Source organism: Megalobrama amblycephala, linkage group LG9 (genome assembly GCF_018812025.1).
Source record: "Megalobrama amblycephala isolate DHTTF-2021 linkage group LG9, ASM1881202v1, whole genome shotgun sequence".
Lineage (NCBI taxonomy): Eukaryota > Metazoa > Chordata > Actinopteri > Cypriniformes > Xenocyprididae > Megalobrama > Megalobrama amblycephala.
This window is the reverse complement of record NC_063052.1, coordinates 4652529-4676602: the sequence shown is the minus strand read 5'-3', so window position 1 is coordinate 4676602 and position 24074 is coordinate 4652529. Positions and strand designations below refer to the sequence as shown.

Genomic DNA, 24074 nt, shown 5'->3' with positions numbered 1-24074 from the left:
GGGATCCTTAGGAATACGATAAAATGATTTCCCCTTTGCTTTCCCCCGTCGCTTCTGGCATCCTGGCACACAGCAGCTGTCCACCATGTTGAAATAGTAAGGTTTGTAAGGTCTAAACAGTCTGGTTTTAAATTATTGTTTGACCACTATCGATACCAATGCTACAGCCGCTCTAGCGCTCTCCTGATGGCCTGCCAAAATGGTGGAGTTTAGATTGCGCGACGTCAAACTCCGGAGCTCTATAGGTAACTTTCTCTAAAATGACTAATAATGTTACCCAGAATGCATTGTTTTTATATTACTGTTTCAGAGGAAAACAGTATTTTACTGTGTAAATTTGTTTAGTTTAGTTTAGTTTAGACTCTATTTGTTACCAGTTTTGTCTGAATTAAAATGTGTACCATATGTTAAATAGACGGCATAATAGTTATTCTAAACGGTACATTTGATTTACTGTTTAAATCAATTTACAGAATTAAAAGCATATTAGTGTTGTGTCCTACAGCACTGTTTGTACTTAACATCATTGAGGGCAGTTGATTTCTAAACTAATTTGCAGCACAGGAATATGGGAATCTAATAAAGATTCCAAAGTGGAAAAAAATAACAGCTACAAAGTTGAAACAAGATGTGTTACTACATTCCCCTGTCTCCCCTACACATTTTTTTTAAAATTTATTTTGCTTCTCAATTCATTACTTTAAACTTCAAGCAGGTGAAGTCATGACCCTGTGCAGGAACCAAAAACAAACGACACCGTTTCAGATGACAGAGATTTATTACTTGCATATAGCAGAGTGGCTGAAATCAACACAAGCTACAAAACAGTTTGAGGGCACATCCAATTTTGTTCAACTAAAGTTTGGAGTGCATTTCAGGTTGACTATGATGATGGTCTCCTCAACTGTCTGCACAGAACAGGTTTTTGTCTGTACGGCTCATTTGCTCATTAGCTGTGGCTATGTATGCAGAGAGGGAGACAGCTCCATCTGACAGGCTTTCCGGTTTGCTTCAGGGGGTGATTGTAATAATTTCAGAGTCTTGACAGGTACAGTATTCAACATGTTGAATATATCCTCCTCTCGTCTCTTTTAATTGTAGGGGAGACATTTACTAAATGTGTGCATTTACATGCAGCAATGATCGTGAGGTGTTAACGCAGAGGTGGGCGGTCGTGAATCATCACATCATAGATGATGCACTGTCACTGAAGAAGTTCCATGTCAAAAGAAAGCAAAAATACCAGGAGGTTAAAGTGTTGGTTGTCCAGGGTCTCTTGGGTTAATGGGAGAGAAACAGGCCGATGAGAATCCTGGCGACTCTGCTACAAGTCTCCTTCATCTCGCTCCTGAAATGCAAAGAAAATCGGTGAGGTGGTGACCTCTGACCTCACCCGAGTGAGGATGCAATTTCAAGTTTAGCACGCTCGGTTGTGTCGCAGCACTGGGGAAATGCAACGTGAAGGGTAGGAATTAAAACCCCCTCAGTTGTCAACTTTGATGTTTGTATGTGCACGTAAATATGGATTGGAAAGTTAAGGGAATAGAATAGAATAGAATAGAATAGAATAGAATAGAATAGAATAGAATAGAATAGAATAGAATAGAATAGAATAGAATAGAACAGGGGTCAATGACATGACAATAATAACTTTCTTCAAAGGCCCATTGTGTCATATTTGATACTTACATTTGAACACAGTTTTTAAACAAATTATGTTTGATAATAAAATAAACCTTAGTTGCTTTATTTTTAAAGGTGCTGAAGAACATGTTTTCAAAAGATGTAATATAAGTCTTAAGTGTCCCCTGAATGTGTCTGTGAAGTTTCAGCTCAAAATACTGCCTATCATTATAAATGCGCCGATTCAGGGTACGCGGCCCCTTTAAATCTCATGCTCCACGCCCCAAGAGCTCATGCTTGCCTTAAACACCATAAACAAAGTTCACACAGCTAATATAACCCTCAAAATGGATCTTTACAAAGTGTTCGTCATGCAACATGTCTAATCGCGTAAGTATAGTATTTATTTGGATGTTTACATTTGATTCTGAATGAGTTTGATAGTGCTCCATGGCTAAAGCTAACATTACACACTGTTGGAGAGATTTATAAAGAATGAAGTTGTGTTTATGCACTATACAGACTGCAAGTGTTTAAAAAAATGAAAATAACGACAGTCTTGTCTCCCTGAATACAGTAAGAAACGATGGTAACTTTAACCACATTTAACAGTACATTAGCAACATGCTAACGAAACATTTAGAAAGACAATTTACAAACATCACTAAAAATATCATGATATCAATGATCATGTCAGTTATAATTGCTCCATCTGCCATTTTTCGCTGTTGTCCTTGCTTGATTACCTAGTCTGATGATTCAGCTGTGCACAGATCCAGACGTTAATACTGGCTGCCCTTGTGTAATGCATTGAACATGAGCTGGCATATGCAAATATTGGGGGCGTACACCCCGACTGTTACGTAACAGTCGGTGTTATGTTGAGATTCGCCTGGTCCTCGGTGGTCTTTTAAACAAATGAGATTTATATAAGAAGGAGGAAACAATGGAGTTTGAGACTCACTGTATGTCATTTCCATGTACTGAACTCTTGTTATTCAACTATGCCGAGGTAAATTCAATTTTTGAATCAAGGGCACCTTTAAGTAGGTGTTCATCTTAAAATATTAATAACAATATAAAAGTTACTCATGTGTTTACTTTATAAAAGTTAATAAAGATTTCACAGCAAAAAGACACATGTTCATGTATCAAATGTAACACAGTAGGCTTTATAGGGTTAATATTGAATAAACTATTGTTGGCCAAAAAGTCAGAAGTTAGAATCTAGAATTCAACAATGCTAATACATAAAATAGAATAGAAAGGAGATTTGTGCATAAGGGTTGCTGTTCTCATGGAGGAACATTATCTATACAAAATCCTTGGATCTATGTGACAGTACTATTGAACATGAGTGCCGAAGTGAATGCACGAGTCTTTAGCGTCCTTGTTAGCGGGCCTGCCTCCCATGCCGGAGACACCGGTTCAAATCCCGTAAGAAGCAGTGGCCGGGATGGGAGTGAGGTTTGAGGGGGGAGTGAGTGTAATGGAGGCCAGCTAGTAAGAGCTGTGTGAGTAAACCTCACTCCCCTGGCCTCAAGAGGTGCATTAGCGACAGACGTTGGCTGCGGTCTTTAGTGTCCTTGTTAGCGTGCCTGTCTTCCATGCTTAAAAAAAGCCAGTTTGAATCCCGCTCGGAGCGGTGCGGATAGAACCGGAGGGGTTACATCACCGCATACTAAATTGGTCATGCTGTCATATGCAAAAGTTTGACGCATTCTTCTCAGAAATAAGGTTTTTGCCATCTGCTAGTTTCTCATAGCAATAGACACTGAAAACGTGTTGCATGTAACGTATTGTCATGCTTAATATATAGCTAAGATTGCTCGCCAGATAACATTTTGCAGTGTGGAGGGGTGAATTTAAGGGGGTGTTTTGTAGAAAGTAGCATCTGTTTAGTCTTAATCATATTTGATCTATTTTTAGAGATGCTTGAGCTTTGAACGAAACACAGATTTATGATGACAGATCAACAAACGTGCTTTTTTTTAATATCATCTCTGAAGATTGATTACAATACAGTGAAACTTCCTTTTTGCTGTTTAACATATGCCTGTGCTACTCGAGTAGACATAATGCAATAGCACATTAAAAAAGAAAACCTTCAAATGTGCTTAATACACAGTTCAGAATCTGAAATATGATCTGAAATATGATTGAATGAGCCACTGTTCAAAAGCTATGAAATACAGTATGGGTCAATGACACAGTGTCAACGAAAAAGGAAATGAAAAAATCTAGTTTAAAAAATCTTTTGGAGGCTAATCTTTGTATGCTTTTTTCATACGTTTTGAAAAATGTAAAAAAAAAAAAAATCACAAAGTTATATAACATTTAAAGGTGCAGTAAGCAATTTCTGAGAAACGCTGTTGATATTTGAAATCACCAAAACAAACGCCCCTACCCAAACGGATCACACCCTATCTTGATAGCTCCGCCCGCAAATTCATGAACGCGCTACTGCAACATACTGCACCTCCCCCTTAATGAGTGTATACACCCCCTACTGCTGATTGGCTACAAGTGTGTTTTGGTGGTCGGTCCAATCCACTTTCAACAGCGCTTTAATCCAGCGATCCAATCCACTTTCAACAGAATTCGCTTACTACAGCTTTAATGACTCTAATGTCATGTGGTGTAACCATCAAATAAAAAGTAATAACATTTTCCTTACACCTATTATCATTAACTAAAACTAAAAAAAAAAAAAATGTTAATTGAACCATTCGTTAACATTCGTTGCCAAGGTAATATTTCTCATTTTCATTTAGTTTAACTTAAATTGCTAAAATAACTTAAACTTAATAATCTAAAAATAATAAATAAAATGAATAAGACCTATAAAAACATATTTAACAAATTATAATAAAAATAACAAAACACACAACAAAATTACTTTAATTAAAAATAAAAACAGAAAATATAAAAATAAAAAAAATGATACTAAAATAGCAAGGGTGTACACATCATAATCATTTTTTTTTTTCTTTTATCTTTACATATAATTTTATACATTTTTATACGTTTTTATAAATATCATGAATTGTTGATTCAGTAATATCATTAAGTTTATTTTGGGAGTCATGTTATAAAAGTCAAATTATCTTAGACTTATTGACCTTGACATACAATAATAAAACAGGGATCTGGACTGTGATATCATTTGTTTTATTTTATTATATTATTTTAAATATTTTATTTCTTTTTTATTTATTTTGTCTGTTGGCTGGACATTGATTTGTTGGACAAACATTTTTAAATATTAATAGTCAGTAAAGCAATTGTGTTAGAAAATTTTCTTATGAGAAATTAAAAATATGCTCATCATAGAAGAGGTGTATTCAAGTCATCTTATGTATGAATTGCACATATTTAATTAATACATTTATAGAAAAAATAGTGTTATTGACCAATACACAGACCTGTGAATCTGTGTGATTTTTATGGTAAAAAGTGAATTTCTACTTTTCAAAAGCTTAAAACAAGTTCAATGCTTTGCATTTCATTATGCCATTTCTGGGGAAGCTATGATAAAATACTGAGAGGTCAGGAAGATAATCCCATGACCTACGACCCCTAGCCGTCTCACTTCCACAGAAGATACAAACAACTTCAAAGAAGCAGAAACTATAAGCAGATGCTTATTGATCATTAGTTCAGTTGAATGCAAGGCAGTTCAACTACTGGTTTGTCTTGCCGTAAGCGAAATGACTGCAGCTTGACTGCTGGATTCAGATAAGCGTTCATTATATGCTGCTGCATACATTAAGAACCTGCACGTGGGAGGACTCATTCCAACCTTTGTCTCTGCTCATTCAAGGAAATGTATTGGCACTCAGCCTAACCTTTAGTGATGTGTTTTGTGTAATGCATGATGGGAAATCAGAGCGATAGGAGCGAGGGACAAGGTCTTTATTTTTATGTGAGCACTGACCTTTTCAAGTTGCTGCTGTTGTTGTTTGTTGTTTAGTTGCTGATTCTTCTCTGACAGAGGAAAGGTATGCGTTTGAAGCTTTCTTTTCTTGGAAAACAAGACTGTAATATTCGAGAGAGGTAGACAGTATGACTAATTCTCTCTTCAGGGGGACACGTAGCTAAAGTCTCTGGCGGAGCGGCTTAGACTGTGTTGTCGAGCCAGCCTTCAGAACTACTGCTGTTTTTCTGGTAATTCACCAGTCTTCTGTCAGCCAGTTTAGCGGCATTTTCAAAACGCAAGAAACATTGTGAATAGATGTCTGACAGGGCGAAGGGGATTTTGGGAGAGATAAAACAAGCTTCTTACTCGTGGCCTCTATATTTTACTGCTAGTCAGAAGTTTAAAGCATCCTGAATTCAGAATCAAAGTTTTGTGGCTTTTAGTCCATAACGATTGACTTTGAAGCCATTTATATTAAGGAGTTTAAAACTCAAATTACTCTAGTCAGATGGTGTTCACCACCGGGGGGCCATTTAAACTGTTTTTTTTTAACAGGAATTTTAACTATATACAGATATTATGGGATAAAGAATATTTCTGAGTTTAGTGGCTCATCTTACCCACAAACCTGCATACTCTGCATATTTACTGGACTAACGATGCCTGAGATTGTGTTCCTTGAGAACTGCAGTTTTCTCCTTGCAGATCAAGCATTTAGCAGTCCCATTAAGAGAGCAGAAACCTCATGATGTGACGGTAATACATTATTTAAATATAAAGCGATTAAAATACATAAATGTTTTAAACATTGATAATAATAAGAAATGTTTCTTGAGCAGCAAAATCAGTATATTAGAATGATTTCTGAAGGATCATGTGACACTGAAGACTGGAATAATGTAAACTTCAGCTTTGTCATCACGGGAATGAATTGCATTTTAAAATATATTCAAATAGAATACAGTTATTTTAAACAGTAATAATTTTTGATTAAATAAACAGCCTTGATGAGCATTTAAAAAATCTTACATACCCCAAACTTTTGCAGTATGTGCTGGAAAAAACATGGAAAAAGCATCAAAATGTTAAATATATGTATTCCACAAAAGAAATACTATCGCTTTAAAAAATTTTTCTTCCAGGAAAACAAACCAAAGTACCGATGACTCATCTTGTCTGCAGGGGCGTGGTCACCTTTGTTTTGTCCAATAAAATGCTCTTTGGAATAACAATGCTTCTCCTACTAAATTATAAATACCACCTGCTTCTAACTAACAGTAGCCTGTAGCAAAGATGGTTTTGCTAGGCTGTAACACACACTATAGGCTACTGACTATTTAAACAGTTCTTTTGCTATGTTCTGCCCCAACTTCTTGTTACAGTGACACATTAACTATCCTCTCTGCATCACTCCTTTTGTCTTTTTCCTCATCTATCCTATCTCCCTGTCCACATCACAGCATCCAGAGCTAATGGGAGCGAGACCACCGCAGAGTGACAGTCATGTCGAACTGTGCGTGATGAAGACAGATTGGGAGCATCAATCACTATGTCACACCAGTTTCGCTTCACACCCTCCCTGAAGGCAGACCATGTCGGTCGACAGCTCGAGACTGGTCCCTCCACCACAGCAGTGATTGATTATAAGATCACAGGACTTGTGAAAGTGTTTTGTGTACAGGTACTTGCATATGTGTACTTTGTCGAGTGCTGTAATTGTGGTTAAATGTGGAACTAGGGGTGTCACAATAACAAAACACCAGTAGTGAAATCTCACGATTCTTGATGCTCCCATGATCACCCCCAAATTCACAAGGGTTAGGTTTAGGGGTGGAGCTTTATACTTACTTTTTTAAATACAAATCATATGTTTCGTTCAAATCAAAATGCATTTATAAGAAATCTAATATCGCTAATATTTTGCCCTTACTCATCCAAACTTGTCAAGGTTTCTCTACATTAAAGGATTAGTTCACTTCTGAATGAAAATTTCCTGATAATTTATTCACCCCCATGTCATCTAAGATGTTCATGTCTTTCGTTCTTCAGTCGAAAAAAAAGGTTTTTGAGGAAAACATTCCAGGATTCTTCTCCATATAGTGGACTTCACTGGGTGGAAGGTCCAAATTGCAGTTTCAGTGCAGCTTCAAAGGGCTCTACATGATCCCAGGCGAGGAATAAGTGTCTTGACTAGCGAAACGATTGGTCATTTAAAAAATAAATAAATAAAATAATATACTTTTTAACCACAAATGCTTGTCTTGCACTGCTCTGCGATGCGCCACGCATTACGCCGAAAGGTCACGCGTGACGTCGGTTGAAGTACCGTGGTAGGGAGAAAAATTTTCTTCAACTTCAAAATTATCCGAAATCATTGTTTTATCTTTTTTTGTATGGGCCATTTAGCTTAATCTTTGCACGTTCGCTTTGTAGACACTCGATCGGTACTTCCACCTACGCTACCTGCCCTCCCACCTCATGCGTATGGACCACAGAGCTAGTGCAAGACGAGCATTTGTGGTTTAAAAGTGTTTTCAAAAGAGACACATCTCAGATGCACGTTAAAAAACGTCATTAACAACTAGTTGTTCAGTTCGGCTTCATACACACTGCATAAAATTTCTGTAAATGCGGTTGTCACTACCTGTATTTTTCGGGAGTTAATGGCCACATACACACTGCAGCTAAATTCGGTTGTCAGTTTACCTTTTAGTGCTTAATAAGTGAGCAAGTGTTCTGTACACACACAGTTCAGTAAAATATGGGAGTGAGAACCGCATTCTACAACCGAATTAACTCCTGAAAAAGTGAAGTGGCCAAGTATGGTGACCCATTCTCGGAATTTGTGCTCTGCATTTAACCCATCCAAGTGCACACACACAGCAGTGAACACACACACACACCATAGCTGTGTCCCAATTCAGGGTCTACACACTTCGGAGTGCATGAAAGGGGTGGGGTTTTGGAGTGGAGGGTTGCCAGGTCTGCGCAACAAAACCATCCCAAAATTAGTGTAATCACAGCACAAGTGTAAAAGTATGCCAATCCCAGACTTGGCAACAATGAGCCGAGCGTCGTTACATGGCTAGCGACTGTGTGACAGACAGCTGACAGTTGACATTTGTGTGTGCATTTTAAAGTTTTATTACTTTCTATTGGGTTTTGACATGCTTCACTGCCGACGACGATGGGACACTGGACCAAAATATGTATGGTTAAACTATGTAATGTTAGTTTTATATCGTTAGCAAGTTAACCTTGTTTTTATTTTATGTTAAATTAAATGTTAATTTGGAAAATATATTCATTCATATTTATACATTTACTCTGTATTTAAGTCTAAATTTAAAGTACAGAACTTTAGGATTTTATTCAACTGCACTCCATCTCAGAGACAAATATTGCATTTATGAAAAACTGACGATTTGGACATCACGGATATTACAGTTTGATTGGTGAAATCGGGGCATTGCTACATTTATTTGAATTCACACCTGAACTCCTGTCGTCACTGGCGCGCAATGAACTGTGGGATATTGTAGACCGCGAAGATCGATGCTCCACTCCACTGGGAAACGGAGAGCGTGCACTTGAAGTCGCTCTCGAATTACGTCAGCCCTCCTCGCGCCGCGGTGAATCGCACTTCAAAGGCAGCTTTTTTCCCCGTTTTCTCAAGAACCGAATCCAGTCCATTAAAATGGGTTGATATAATATTATTTAAATGTCATTTTGTCATTTCTCTACAGTTTTTTTTTATTTAAGTTAGCAAATGCATAAGTTGTATACATATATTTGTAATGTAATTTATTTGTAAATGAGCCGGAGTAATTCTGTTAAACATTTTTTTTTTTTTTAATACATATGTTCACGTGTAAATAAAAGAGAATTGTTCTGTTCATTGTTTATTTCTTTTATGCAACTTGTAATTTTACATGTAAAATTATACGTAGGCCTATATATTTTTTTCATCATGTAAATTAAATGTTTTTACATTAAATACATTGTTCTAAAGCTACATTAAAGTACCTTTTACAACTATATACAACAGAACTTAGATTTAACATCAGAAAAATAGCATAACATTTTAAATTATCAGTATATAAAACAACAAAACATATTTGTGTACACTTTCATTCGACTGAGAAGGGAGATGCTGGTGGAGCGCATTATATAAATATATAAAAATCTGAAATATTTGAACATACAAAACAGATCTATGGTCCATTCAAATTTCTTGGTCATCATAGCTTTAAAATTCTTGCCTGTTACAAATAGTCATGCTCAGCAGGTATATTTTCAAATGTCAGTGCAATTTCTTTTAGTTAAAACAACTGACACAGTTAACATTTCATTTAACATAAAATAAAAACAAGGTTAACTTGCTAACGATATAAAAGTAACATTACACAGCTTAACCATACATATTTTGGTCCAGTGTCCCATCGTCGTCGGCAGTGAACGTGTCAAAACCCAATAGAAAGTCATAAAACTTTAAAATGCAACACAAACATCAACTGTCTCTGTCTGTCACACAGCCGCTAGCCATGTAACGACGCTCGGCTCATTGTTGCCACGTCTGGGATTGGCATACTTTTACACTTGTGCTGTGATTACACTACTTTTGGATGGTTTTGTTGCGCAGACCTGGCAACCCTTCACTCCAAAACCCCACCCCTTTCATGCACTTCGAAGTGCGCAGCCCCTGAATTGGGACACAGCTCATGAACACACACCCGGAGCAGTGGGCAGCCATTGCTGCGGCGCCCGGGGAGCAGTTGGGGGTACGGTGCCTCAGGCTCTCACCTCAGTCGTGGTATTGAGGATGGGGAGAGCGCTGGACATTCACTCCCCTCACTGACAATCCCTGCCGGACCTGAGACTCGAACCCATGACCTTTGGGTTACAAGTCCGACTCTCTATCCATTAGGCCACGACTGCCCCCAGTGACAACCGCATTTACAGAAATTCTATGCAGAGTGTACGGAACCGAACTGAACTAGTTGTGTCTCTCTTGTATGTGTGGTGAATCACAGGGAAAGCACAAGCCTTGACTCATTTGTGTTGCCAGATCTTGCTAGAAAAATCTGCGAACAAGAAGCCTATAATAAACCAAAATAAATCCAAATGCTTTATGATGAAAATAAGAAAATATCGCAACTCATGTTTGCTCACTTGAAAAACTCCATAAACCCATTCGTTTTATGAGCCGAGCTTAAACAACAAGCCCAAAATGCATAAAAATGAGTGACCATGGCAACACAGAAAGAGCCCGCTCTGTGTAATACAGGCTGTACAAGCATAAACACAACACAACACCTCCGTCGACCATTTAGTCAAAGACTATAGAATAAAGTCTCTTAAAGGGACTTTGGTTTATTTAAATTGCTGAAAATAACGAATGTTTTGTCACTGTAATATTACTTATCATCGGAGTTTCGAGAGTGAGTCGTGTTCCGTACACACATGTAATGATAATTTAGGGGATTTACTCCTTAAATGCAGTTGTCACTCCTGAAACTTACAGTGTGTACATGGCCATTGATGTCTTGCTCTGGCAGTCATTTGCAAATATATTTGTTCATGTGATGTCACAGATCCCACAATATCCAAATTAACTATTTTTAGAGCTGGAATACAAAAATGCTTTGTTTATAAAAGGAAATGTTAAGCTACAACTAAAACTTCCAGGATGTTGTAATGGTACAAAGACCTTATATGTCAAAAGATTATGATTCTTCATGTCATGACCCCTTTAAAAGCTCTCATAGTCATAAGATGAAAAGGGGAGTGAAACTGGCTTACTGTCTTTATAAGTGAAACTTTTAACATTATTGCAACATACACGATATTCCCTAATTTTATATTGCCAGCAAAGATATATCATGATAATTTTGCTGATATTCAATGTATTCAAATTTAGACTTACAATACTTTACTGTCCCTTAGCTTACTGTCCCTCCATTGAAAATGTATGTACGGTAGACTGTCCATGTCCAGAAAAGTAATAAAAACATCATCAAAGTAGTCCATGTGACATCAGTGGGTTAGTTAGAAGCATCGAAAATACATTTTGGTCCAAAAATAACAAAAACTACAACTTTATTTAGCATTGTCTTCTCTTCCGGGTCTGTTGTATATCCACTTTCACTCCACAGTGACGCTGGTTCTTCTTCTTCTTTCCTGTTTTACGGCGGTTGGCATCCATCCTGTCCGGAGCAGAAGGGGGCAGTAATGCACCAATAAGCTGGATGCCAACCGCCGTAGAAGAAGAAGAAGCAGCGTCACTGTGGAGTGAAAGCGGATATACAACAGACCCGGAAGAGAATACAATGCTGAATAAAGTCGTAGTTTTTGTTATTTTTGGACCAAAATGTATTTTTGATGCTTCAAAAACTTCTAACTAACCCACTGATGTCACATGGACTGCTTTGATGATGTTTTTATTACCTTTCTGGACATGGACAGTATACCGTACATACATTTTCAATGGAGGGACAGAAAGCTCTCGGACTAAATCTAAAATATCTTAAACTGTATTCCGAAGATGAACAGAGGTCTTACGGGTTTGGAAAGACATGGCGGTGAACTAACCCTTTAACTTTGTTGGCAACAGATTTATAAATGTTTTTCATTACCAAAATGGGTGGCACATGTTGCATTCCCATACGCACGTTATAAGCAACCCAAACTAATCAGATGCAATCAGATGCAGATGAATTGGTGTGAAGTAGTATTTACTGCAAGCTGAGCCTCTCTGAGACACCGGTTATCACTGTTATTGTGAGCTACATGAGATTTATGTTTTATGATTATGTTTCCATTCTTACGATGTTTTTTTGGAGCTTGACCGCCTCTGGTCTCTGTTTGCTTTCATAGAAAAGAGCAGCTTGGACATTGTGTAGTATTTCTCCAGTTGAGTAACTTGGAATAATTCATACAGATTTGGACCAACATGAGGACGAGCTATTCCTTTGACACCAAAAGGGAGAACTTGTGAACACTTAATGGCATAGTGTCAGCCATCTCCACTCGGGCTTTCCATGCGAGCAGAAGTCACAGTTTTATATATCAAAGAAGTGCAGAAAGTGAAGTGGAGCTAAAAGGGAACGGCTGCACTGAGGGGTTGGCTGAGATCCCACTCAATTATGCAGTCGAGTGAGCCCATCCTCACTCACACATAAGCACAATACACGTCTGAGCTGTTTCATCATCCCCACTGGCCATATTAACTCAAATACACACATGCTTGCATCGGCCTCTGTGCTCTTTTACATCTCGACGTCCTCACTGCTACAGCTCCAGTCGAGCTGCTACCTCACATTGAACACACTCTTTACTTGTGCCACATGACTCACTCTTACCCTCATAATATCACCCCTTGAGCTCCCCGTCTTCTGCTGGAACGGGTGACTGTTTGTGACACTAACAGCCCGTGGTCTGGTTTCCATTGAGTAGGCCAGTGAGAGGAAACTAAATGAGAAGACCTGAATTTATCGTTCAGGTCACCCCTTAGGACTCGCCAGTCAATGACAATTTAACACACCCTTTGTGATGAAGTCATGCAACCAACTGTGGTCACTGTGCCTAATCGTGATCAATCTTGTAGGGATGGACTGTGACTAAAATCCAGGCTAATCGCAATCTACAGTCTATACAGGTGGCCACTAAATATATCACGTAAGCAATGCATATAATAATTTATTATGCGACAGGAAGCTTGTGCTGCAGACTGTCGTGAACTCGTTCAGGACCGTTTATCGAGGCTGTGGATTACAGGTAATAATGTTGTAAATAATGTTCAGTTTCTTGCACAGACCAATCATTTCACTTCTTGAGACCTCATTGTATCGCCGGGTATTAATTTTGTTGGTAACACTTTATAATAACTGCACCCTATGAAGCATTAGTTAAGCATTAGCAAATAGTCAATTAATCATTTATAAAACATTAATAGACATTATTAATCAGTTTATAAATACAGCTATAAATGCTTTGTTCTTGATTTATAAGCATATCTTTAATGTGTTTAATAATTGTGTTTTCATACTTTATTAAGGATCAATTTATCATTTATAAATTATGCATTACATTATTTGCATTCCAGTTATTTAAGAGTTGTCAGTGGTTAAGATCATTTAGAAAGTGTAAGTAAATGATAAATAAACTATTTAAATGTACATTTATGCATCTTATTATTTAGACATATAGTAATAGTTATTAACACGTGGTTTATTAATGGTTTATTAACACGTTCTTATTGTAATTCATGATTAAGTCAGGTAGTTATAAAACATTATAGTTTTTAATTATAGTTAAAATAATTAATAGTTAACAGATAATTAATAGCATTATAGTTGTTGTGAGCTCATCTAAAGTGAGGACTATTTAGCCTCGTAAAGCTTTTATAAAGGAGATTTAAAGGATACGGAACATAGAAATATTTATTTCAAGCAAAAAATGAAACTTTACGATGGGTAACTTGATATTAAAATTAAAAATAAACCTCTGCAATGTCACAGACATTATAAAAATTCCTGTACACCTCCAGAAAACATAACTTCAGTATAATGAAACTAAGCCTTTGCAATCTGATATAAAAATACATTTCTGTTAAAGGTGCTAAAGAGGATGTTTTGTTTTGTACATTTTGCAATATTACTTGAAACTGTCTTTACTAACTGATAAAAGACTATTTATTAGGTGCACTGAAAGTAATAATATTAATATACATCATCTGTGCACGAGGTAGGGCCTTAAAACATCAGCCAATCGTTTACGCGATCATCGCGTAAACGATTGGCCCTCTGGCTTGTCAATCACTGCCGTGACGTTCCTTGTGAGAGACGAGCGCGGCTGCGCTCTCCAGTAACTTTCTCACAAAAATAGTTAACTGACAAGTACTAAATGTTTTAGAACTACCTGAATTAATTATGAATGACAGGAATATGTGTTAATAAAGCATTTATTAACACACTGAGTAACTATTACTATATGTCTAAATAATAAGATGTATAAATGTACATTTAAATAGTTTGTTAATCATTTTCTTACACTTCCTAAATGATCTTATGAACAACTGACAACTCCTAAATAACTGGTTTGTAAATAATGTAATACATAATTTATAAATGATAAATTGATCATTAATAAAGTATGAAAATACAATTGTTAAACACATTATAGATATGCTTATAAATCAAGAACAAAGCATTTATAGCTGTATTTATAAACTGCTTATTAATGTCTATTAATGCTTTATAACTGATGAATTGACTATTTACTAATGCTTAACTAATGCTTCATAGTGTGCAGTTATTATAAAGTGTTACCATTTTTTTTGTTTGCATATGTTTTTTTGAATCTCAAAGTGACGACACCTATTGACTTCCATTATATGAATCACTAGGGGTATGACGAGACAGGTATCTCACGAGACTCGAGATTGAGTTCACGAGATGAGACGAGACAAGATTTTTACACACTATTTTTAAGAAATCCTCAATGGCGAAATACATGACTAGAAAAAATATTCTGCAGGTGTATTTGAAATGTTTTAACTAATCATCTCATTTATTAACATTAATGTATTAACCAACATCAACTAACAATGAGCAATATCTTTGCTACAGTATTTATTAATCTTTGTTTATGTTAGTTAATAAAAATAGTCATTCATTGTTAGTTCATGATAGTTCACAGTGCATTAACTAATGTTAACAAATGAAACCTTACTGTTTGTGCTTAATAAGATTAAGAGAAAACTGTTATTCATTTTTTATGGTAACACTTTACAATAAGTGCAACCAAAGTGCAAATAAGTCCACATTTTTCTTTGATACAGAGCTAAGAGATGGTTACAACTACGCTGCCCAGCCTAAAATATCTTTCATATTGAGAGATATTTGCATGCATCAGGGAGCCGCTTTCAAAATGCGGGGTATTGAAATCGCGTTTGAATGCGCGCTCGCGTTTACTTTCACTTTTAGCGGCCGCGCGTAACTCTGTAAATATGGAGCGGTGGCAACCGTTATCCAACTGAATTAAATGTTTTTTTATTTAAATACAAAGCGAAACGACAGTGGAGGCGTAATGTAAACGAATCGGTGGCATATTCTTTCCTAATCATCCTAACACTCTGTCATGGCAACAACATCACGAGACTACGAGAGAAATCTCGTCACATATTAGATCTCGTGCCACGAGATCTCGTCACACCCCTATGAATCACCAAGGACCACGGTTTCAGCTCTTTACTGTTCTACTGAAGAAGAAAAAAAGTCACCTACATCAAGCCTGAGGGTGAGTAAATTAACAGCAAATTTTTGGGTGAACTATCCCTTTAAGTACACTATCTTTGAAAACTTTGATAAGAGTCTCTTGTGCTCACCAAAGGCTGCATTTATCAAAAATGTATTCAATCTCTGCATACATGCATATAATGACCAGTTGTGAGCCATTTTCCATCAGTTTCCAATTGGCGGGAGTTTGGGCTTTATCAAATTTCTTGCACTCCCATGCAGAAAAGGAAAGCTCCATCTCTTGAGTCATCCTTTATTTCTGTAAACATTTCAATGTGATAAGGTTTTAATTTCTGTGGAGCAGCACAGTTTGTTTAATTTTAGACGTGGTTTGGAGTGGCCCCGTTGGGTGGATTTTCTTTTTTGGGTGGAGAGATGATGAAGGATATTAAATTCACCCTTAGAGGTTGTAGTCTCTCAATCCAGTCTTCAAAAATCAATGTGGGTGTGATCTGTGAAACTATCCAAATCACATCTCCCAGAGACCATCAGCGCACGGGCAGAAAGGAGAGTGAGCGTTTCTGGCTGGGTCTCCTGGGTTTGGCCCCGGGCCAAACGGTCTTTTTGCCGCTGTGTGAAAACTAAACCTCAACTGCAGGAATATGCTTACTCAGATTTGTTCTTTACTGATTATCTCTGTCTCTTTCTCTTTTCCTATCTTTACTTCTCCTCTGTGTACCCTGGCTAAGATATGGACAAGCAACTCCATTGATTTGTCAGTAAGTCCCACCTGTGGGGACAGAGCCTCAATCCCCTTGCAGGCGTTGTGTGTTTTGCGCACATTAATATGTGACAGATATATGCAGGCGGGCTATGAATTTTTAATGTGCACCCCTCCTCTGAGCTTGCCCTTTGCTACAGCTCAGGGTTGACTGAACCACTGAGGGTCACTGGGTGAAAAAGACCGAGAGTGAGAGAGACTATATTTTGGAGGAAGGGAAAGACGAATGAGACTTGTTTTCTCTTCCTTTGTTCTTGAAAATAATGACACCCGGAGCAATTTAAACGTGTCCTCAGGTCCCGAAATGCTGTCTCTCTTGTTGGAAGTGAAAATATGTTATTGGTCTGATCTCAGTCAAGGTCAGTTCAACAGCTGTTCTGTTGTGTTTGGTTCAGTCAGGGCTTTGTATTAAAACAGGACTGACCGTGGATTAATTTTGATTGAATTAATAACATCATATGCTGATTAGTTAATCCAATCATAATTAATTGTGTATATATTTCAGGGTTCAAGAAAAATTGGCAATGCATTGTGAATTTGAATTGAACTAACCAAACCCACAGGAAGTTGAACTGGAATTTAAATCTGAATGTTTGGCCATATTTGAGAAAAAAAAAAAAAAGGCCAAATTTGAGAAAAAAGTTTAGTAGTTTGCATCACTGGATGTTACTGTCAGTCTTTTAACATTTCTGTTGTAAAGCATGTATTAAATGTTTCGCCATTTTCATCTTACCTCACTCACTTTCATCAATAAACTTACGGTTCTCGTTGGAATTCACGCTCTGCTTCGGTGAACAGTAAACCCCGCCTACTTTGATTTGATTGGTCATCTCAATCATTTTGACATTGACGAGAGCTGTTAGACTGCTGAGGCAGACCAGTCTCCAGAATAAAAACGTAACTTATAAACCTTTTTGTCTTCCTAACAACATTTAGTGTGCAGCAGAGCAGTGCAAGAATTTGAAATATTGGGGGGGGGGGTTTACATTTGGTATTTGGTGTCATGCACATTTGAGAGGCCCTTTGGGAGCTGGATTGAGGTACTTTCCCGGTTAGACAGGCGTTTGGACGGAATGAAAAAATTTCCGTCTGACAACTCAAGATGGTCTTCAGCATATTTCTCTTGTTTGTATAAGAGCTATTCCAGCAAGCTCATAAAACTTCATCTGAGGTCTCAATCTCTTTCATATGAACCCCCAGAAGACTTCATATAGTTTTGCAAAGCCGTAAATTGTGTATCGAGTTTTTTTTCCTCATTCACTTTCATTAGTTTGAGGGTCGATGTGTCTTCTCTGTTCCCCCATCGCCACATAACTTTTTAATGTTCCCCCTCTTCTCTTAATGAGCGTGTATATTTACACTAGAAGGAGTGAGAGTGTGCAATTTGTGTTTTCACATACACCAGAAAAAGGCAGTCTCCAGCACAGAGTGGGGAATATTTTTCCCCCACCATTTTAATTCCTTCCTTTGCTTGAGTGAGTTGTGGGAGAGGAACTTTTGCACAGAGAATCAACCCACCAGAGAGCAAGTACAGCAGCAGCTCTCTGCGTTTTGATAAACTTAATGATGAGGGTGCTGCTTTTCTCTTTTTGTCAGATCTTGTGCCATGATTTGGATGTGCGGAGGAAGAGAGAGAGAGAGAGAGAGAGAGAGAGAGAGAGAGAGGACGAGCTGGGACGTTTGAGGTTGAACAGAGAAAGTAAGTGTGATGGAAAACAATTAATGAAAGGGGATGATGGAGGTGTGACTTTCTATAAATACGGCACAAAATAGGCTGTGAAAGTCTTTGAAAATTAAGTTTTTTCCAACAAATGGTTTGTGAAAAGAGTGCTTGATGATCATTGTACTAAATATTATACAAGATCTTTTAGTTTCGATTAATTTCCTATGGTCTATTTCATTTATCTAAATGTAGCTTAAACTTCATTTATGTATTTTTAAATTTTTTTCAATATAATTATTGAATAAATGTAAACAAAAATAGACAAAAACATCCAAAAAGAAGAACAAAAAACTGTAGTTTTAGACTACATGTTGACCTTTAGTTACTGATAAATGGATATTTCTTTGGAATTAAAGAGGGAAATATGGTTTTAGTAATTTCTCCTCCTATTTTTCTCCTATTTCTGGATTCAGTAAAGAAGGTGAACCAACCACCATTTTAATATTTATAGTTCTTACAACGCAAAAATAGGAATTGTGCCTCTGATGCTTTAGACAAAGACATTGGATGCTAAAGTGCAGTGCATTTGTGAAATGTACCAGGTAGACAAATGCTGACGATTTAGGAGTAAATGGCAAAGATGACTGCAAAACACTCTGTCAGCTCTTGTTTTCTTTGTAGCTGCAAGTTCTCTTTGATGCTTTTCTCAGATTTATGTTTAATTTCTTAAGCATCTAGTTGAAAACATCAACACAAGTTACATAAGCAGAGTTGTTTGTGCAGGCTTCCAGATGCAACTAAGTGTTTAATAGACTAATGTTGTTTTAAAGAAAGAGAAACATTCAGCTTCATTAAAGCAATCATTCTGCTTTTATTTAGACTAGAGTACAATACAGAAACAGTTGTAAGAAAGGTTTCAGATTCAAATTTCCTGCCACCATGTTAGATGATTTTGCAGATCTTCCTAAATTACTGTAGTATTACTTTTTTGGTGGTAATACCACAATATATGAATATACTAATCAGTTACCATGATATCAAAGTTCAATGATATAAGGGTGGGGTTGACATGTAATTTTAACCTTACTATAGGCTATAGTCAATTTTTTTATAGTCCAGGTTTTCATTGTTCGAACATTTGAGCCTAAAAAATCTCAATCTGTTTTAAAGCTGCAGTCCGTAACTTTTTTTTTTTTTTTTTGGTTAAAAATGATCCAAAATCAATTTTTGAGCAAGTACATTACCAGCCAGTGTTCAAAACTATCTCCTTACCTTAGCCTGATTCACAACGGTAAGCTTGTAATAATGTTTTAGAATAAAATCAGTACTGGTGGGTTTCCACGGGAAATTCGAACATGCAGCCATTCGTCTTTGCATCATTACATCACAAATGTAAACAGAAAGAACGAGTCCCAGCTAGGCTAAATCACATGTGAGTATGGCGGATCATTTATAGCCTTTTCTCACAGCAGCTGCAATAATTAACTCTATCATTTTGATGGCGGATTGTAATCCAGAAAGGTCCAAATGACAATCATCAGTGAGAACGTCTCGGTTACGTATGTAACCCTCGTTCCCTGAAGGAGGGAACGGAGACGTACGTCGAACGTGACCGACTGAAAGGGAACTGGAGATTCACCTGTAGTCTAAAGCAAAAGACTTCGGACTGCGGAGTGGCTTCAGAAATTGAAATCTACGTACATGTAAAACTAACACACACTATGCAATGCTGATGTTGTTAACATTAACAGTTTGAGAACAAAGTATAACAATAATAATCATTTGCACGGTTTGACGTGATCTAAATCATTAGATTTATTCACCATTGGCAGTGTGATTTATGCTTTTTTAACAAAAGTGGCAGATTTGTTACTTGTTCACATGGCATTTTCTGGTGAAAAATTCTTATTTTGGTCATACTTCCAAGACGTAGAATCAGTGATTCTGAAGTACAGTATCATATATGTGGTGACTAACAGCAAACATTAGAATCATCTGCGCTGAGGAGCCATGCCGATCCACAACCCAGGTAAAAATTATAATTCCGCAAATAACTGCAATTGCAGGTTTCAAACAGAGATGGCGACAAAGAGGCAAAACGTATGGACTGCAGCTTTAAAGGGGTCATATGCCACTTTTACAAGATGTAAAGTAAGTCTTCGATGTCCCCAGAGTGTGTATGTGAAGTTTTATCTCAAAAAACCCCACAGATCATTTTTTTTATACCATGTTAAATTTGTCACTTTTTGAGGGTGAGCAAAAACGCTCCATTTTAGTGTGTCCCTTTAAATGCAAATGAGCTGCTGCTCCTACGAAGAGGGCAAAATTTCAAGAGCTCGTGTTAGCAGCGCCGATTACCTCATGCACAAGATTGAAGGAAAACAGTTGAAAGTGGGGGGAAACTCACATTATGAAATAAATGTTTTCCTCCAATACATGTTGGCCACAATTATTGGCACCCCTAGAAATTATTATGAATAAAATATCTCTGAAGTATATTCCCATTCATATTTACATTTGTTTTAGGACACCAGGGTGACTAGGAGCATGAAATTGTCCAGCCATGACTTCCTGTTCCACAGGAATATAAACATGAGGAAACACAAAGGCCAAATTCCCATAATCATTCATTACAATGAATAAAACCAAAGAATATAGTTCTAATGAGCAGCAAAAGATTGTTGAGCTTCATAAAATAGAAAGTGGCTGTAAGAAAATACCTAAAACATTGAAAATCCCCATTTCCACTATCAGGGAAATAATTAAGAAGTTCCAATCAACTAAACATGTTACAAATCTGCCTGGAAGAGGACATGTGTCTAAATCGTCCTAATGTGAAGTGAGGAGGAATGTTTGAGTGGACAAAGACTCTCCAAGGTTCACAGCTGGAGAATTGCAGAGATTAGTTGATTCTTGAGTCTCAGAAAGCCTAAAAAAAATTATCAAACAACACCTACATCCCCACAAGATGTTCGGGAGGGTTTCAAGAAAAATCCTCTGCTCTCATCCAGAAACAATCTCCAGCATATTCAGTTGTCAGACAAGACTGGAACTTCAAACGGGACCGGCTTCTATGGTCAGATGAAACTAAAAAAAGAGCTTTTTGGCAGCAAACCCACCAGATGGGTTTGGTACACACATGGAAAAAAAGTACCCCATGCCCACGGTTAAATATACTGCTGGATCTTTAATGTTGTGGGCCTGTTTTTCTGCTGGAGGTCCTGGACATCTTGTTCAGATACATGGTATCATGGATTCTATCAAATACCAACAGATAAAAAATAAAAAATAAAAACCTAACCGCTTCTGCTAGAAATCCAATAATGGGCTGTGGTTGGATCTTCCATCAGGACACTGATCCAAAACAAACATCAAATCCAACACAAAAATGGTTTACTGAGCACAAAATGAAGCTTCATTGAAGCTTCAAAAAACATTTATTTCATAATGTAAGTTTCCCCCCACTTTCAATTATTTTCCTTAAATGAAAGGTTATAATTTTGTGATTTTTTTGAATGAAAGATCAAAAGGATAAACAATGCAGATTTATTTTCACAGCTGCTTTTGCTCATAATTACTAAGGGTGCCAATAATTGTGGAGGGCACTGTATATATTGAAATGTGTAAATCCTGTGGTGTGACCATCCTGATTGTGAACACTGATTGAAGTACAGACACATATCAAAATTAACAATGTGGATAGAAATACTATTTAATTATTTATTATTTTATCTAATTAACCACTGCTGTCAAAATTATTGGTCATGATTTTACATAGTACCTGGGAAGTGTTAAAAAAAGTGGTTACCAATTATTGGGATCTCTTGAGGATGCTCAAAATGCTGCTAATCAGGATCCCAACAGGAAGAAGGCATTTCTTTTTAAGAGAGGTTTACCTAGTATTAATTAATGTTAGTTTGGAACTGCTTCCAAGCACATTTATTCAGTTATGCAGTGACACATTTCACATAATAGAGCATTTTTTTGAGTTAATAAGCAGAAAGTTTACTTATTTGTGTGAATGTTGTTAGCATAAGAGAGTATTAACTCTTGTAAACAGTGTGTTAAAATAGCTTAATAGTGTTTTAAGTCAGCATTTTGTTGACAGATTTTTGAAGTTTTATTATAATTATTATAAATGCAGTTTTATGAGCTTATAATAATTTAGAGACTGTAACTTATACCTTTTAAAATGACATTTGTCACTCCACAGGACCTTTCAGCTTGTTTCGATGTGCAGAACATAAAGACATTTCCAACATTGCAGAAGTTTCTGCCGTGTCGCGCCAGGGACATTATTGCCCTCTCAATCATGCATTTTCATTTGTCCAGGAACACATGCCTCATTTACCATGTTCTCTGGTCCTGGGCTTTTCTTGTTAAATTATGCAGATAATGGCAGTCCATTGGTGTCCAGACCTGCTGTGGGGGCATATGGCCTCCTCCGAGAGCTACAGACAGGAACTATGACACCCTTCACCATATGTGCAGCGTCTCCGGCTCTTGACTTCACTCGCACAGGAACTCTCCTCTGTCACTTGCTTTTGGACCTCTCTCCCATGTCCGACTGTCAAAGCCAGTCACTGTCATCGTCTGTACACCTTTCCGAGCCACTCTCTATTCTCTGAACTCTGGGTGGCTGACCTTCTGGCTGCAAGCTGTTCACTTCCCCTTATACTCTCCCTGCTTTGCTTCGGCTGCCATTTTGGAGTTGTTTTCTTTCAGCCCCCTTTTCTATCTGGTGGCATGAAGTATTTCGGGCCACTCAGACGGCTTGGACGCATGCCCAATATCGTAGGGACATCTGGGCACTTTTGGCTGCCAAGACTATGTCGAGTCTCCATGGTCCTTGGTATTGGGGTCACATTTCTAAAGACTGATGGGCAACCCAGGGTGTGGAGCAGCTATTTCGAGTGAACGTGGAGAGAAACAGTCCTCCAGGGTTGGGTTGTGCTCCTCGGCACAGCAGAACTAAAAGGGATGAAAGATCTCAAGCATTTGTTTTTGCAAGCTCAAAGCTCAGTTGAGTCTTTCTTTTGTTTGCTGACGATTTTCTCAGTATTGCCCATCTCACCTTGACTCCTTGTCATCCTGGCTGGTTCAAGCAAATGATGAAAACAGATGATGTAATGGTGTGTAAGTCAGCAAAGCTTGATCAGTTGAATAGTGCACTTGCTCATTATATTATTAGAACCATCGACCTCCTCTCTGATCACGTCTCAAATAATCTGATCACAGTTAATGACCTGAGAGAGAGAGATGCTTTGATATTTGAATTTTTAAAAAATATTCTCCTTTCTGAGCTTAAAGTCAGCATGAAATGGAAGTTCACCCTATCTATTTTCTAAATGCATCTTATTGATCTTATTGTGAATAATTCATCCAATCATATATGTCTCATCTTTTGACAATAAAAAAGCTTGTAATTTTTAATCAAAATGTCATAACTTGATCTTCTGGTGAAACAGATTTCTCTCTGGTGATGTATGCTGGACTTTTCCAATCATTAGTCCACTTAAACCTGCTTCTTTTTTTACAATTGACTGCAATTGACCTGTCTTAAAGAATATAATAGAATACCATTATTTTAAATTGTAATAATATTTCACATTATTGCTGTTTTTCTGTATGTTTGATATACACCATATGATGAGCTTGAGATATGATCACAGAGGGTTTTTTCACAGCCTACCTGACTGAAAGAGCTCATTATTTATGCAGGTCATTACAGGTCTTTATGTGATTCTTTTGTCTTCCCGGGTGAGAATGACCCATTATTCATGATAATTCACGCCTCCACGCATACTGTGTTTCTTGACAAAAAGTGTCTTACAAAATTTAAATCTCTCT

General features: G+C 37.3%; 1 long non-coding RNA gene across 1 annotated transcript; it reads right to left on the bottom strand.

Annotated features, from left to right (window-relative positions):
• Positions 1 to 759: 759 nt before the first annotated feature.
• On the bottom strand, positions 760 to 23625 carry LOC125274793. The gene is made up of 2 exons (XR_007186322.1): positions 22576 to 23625; positions 760 to 1348 (listed from the first exon to the last, which is right to left on the bottom strand). It is a non-coding gene; the product is annotated as an uncharacterized LOC125274793 (long non-coding RNA).
• Positions 23626 to 24074: the final 449 nt, after the last annotated feature.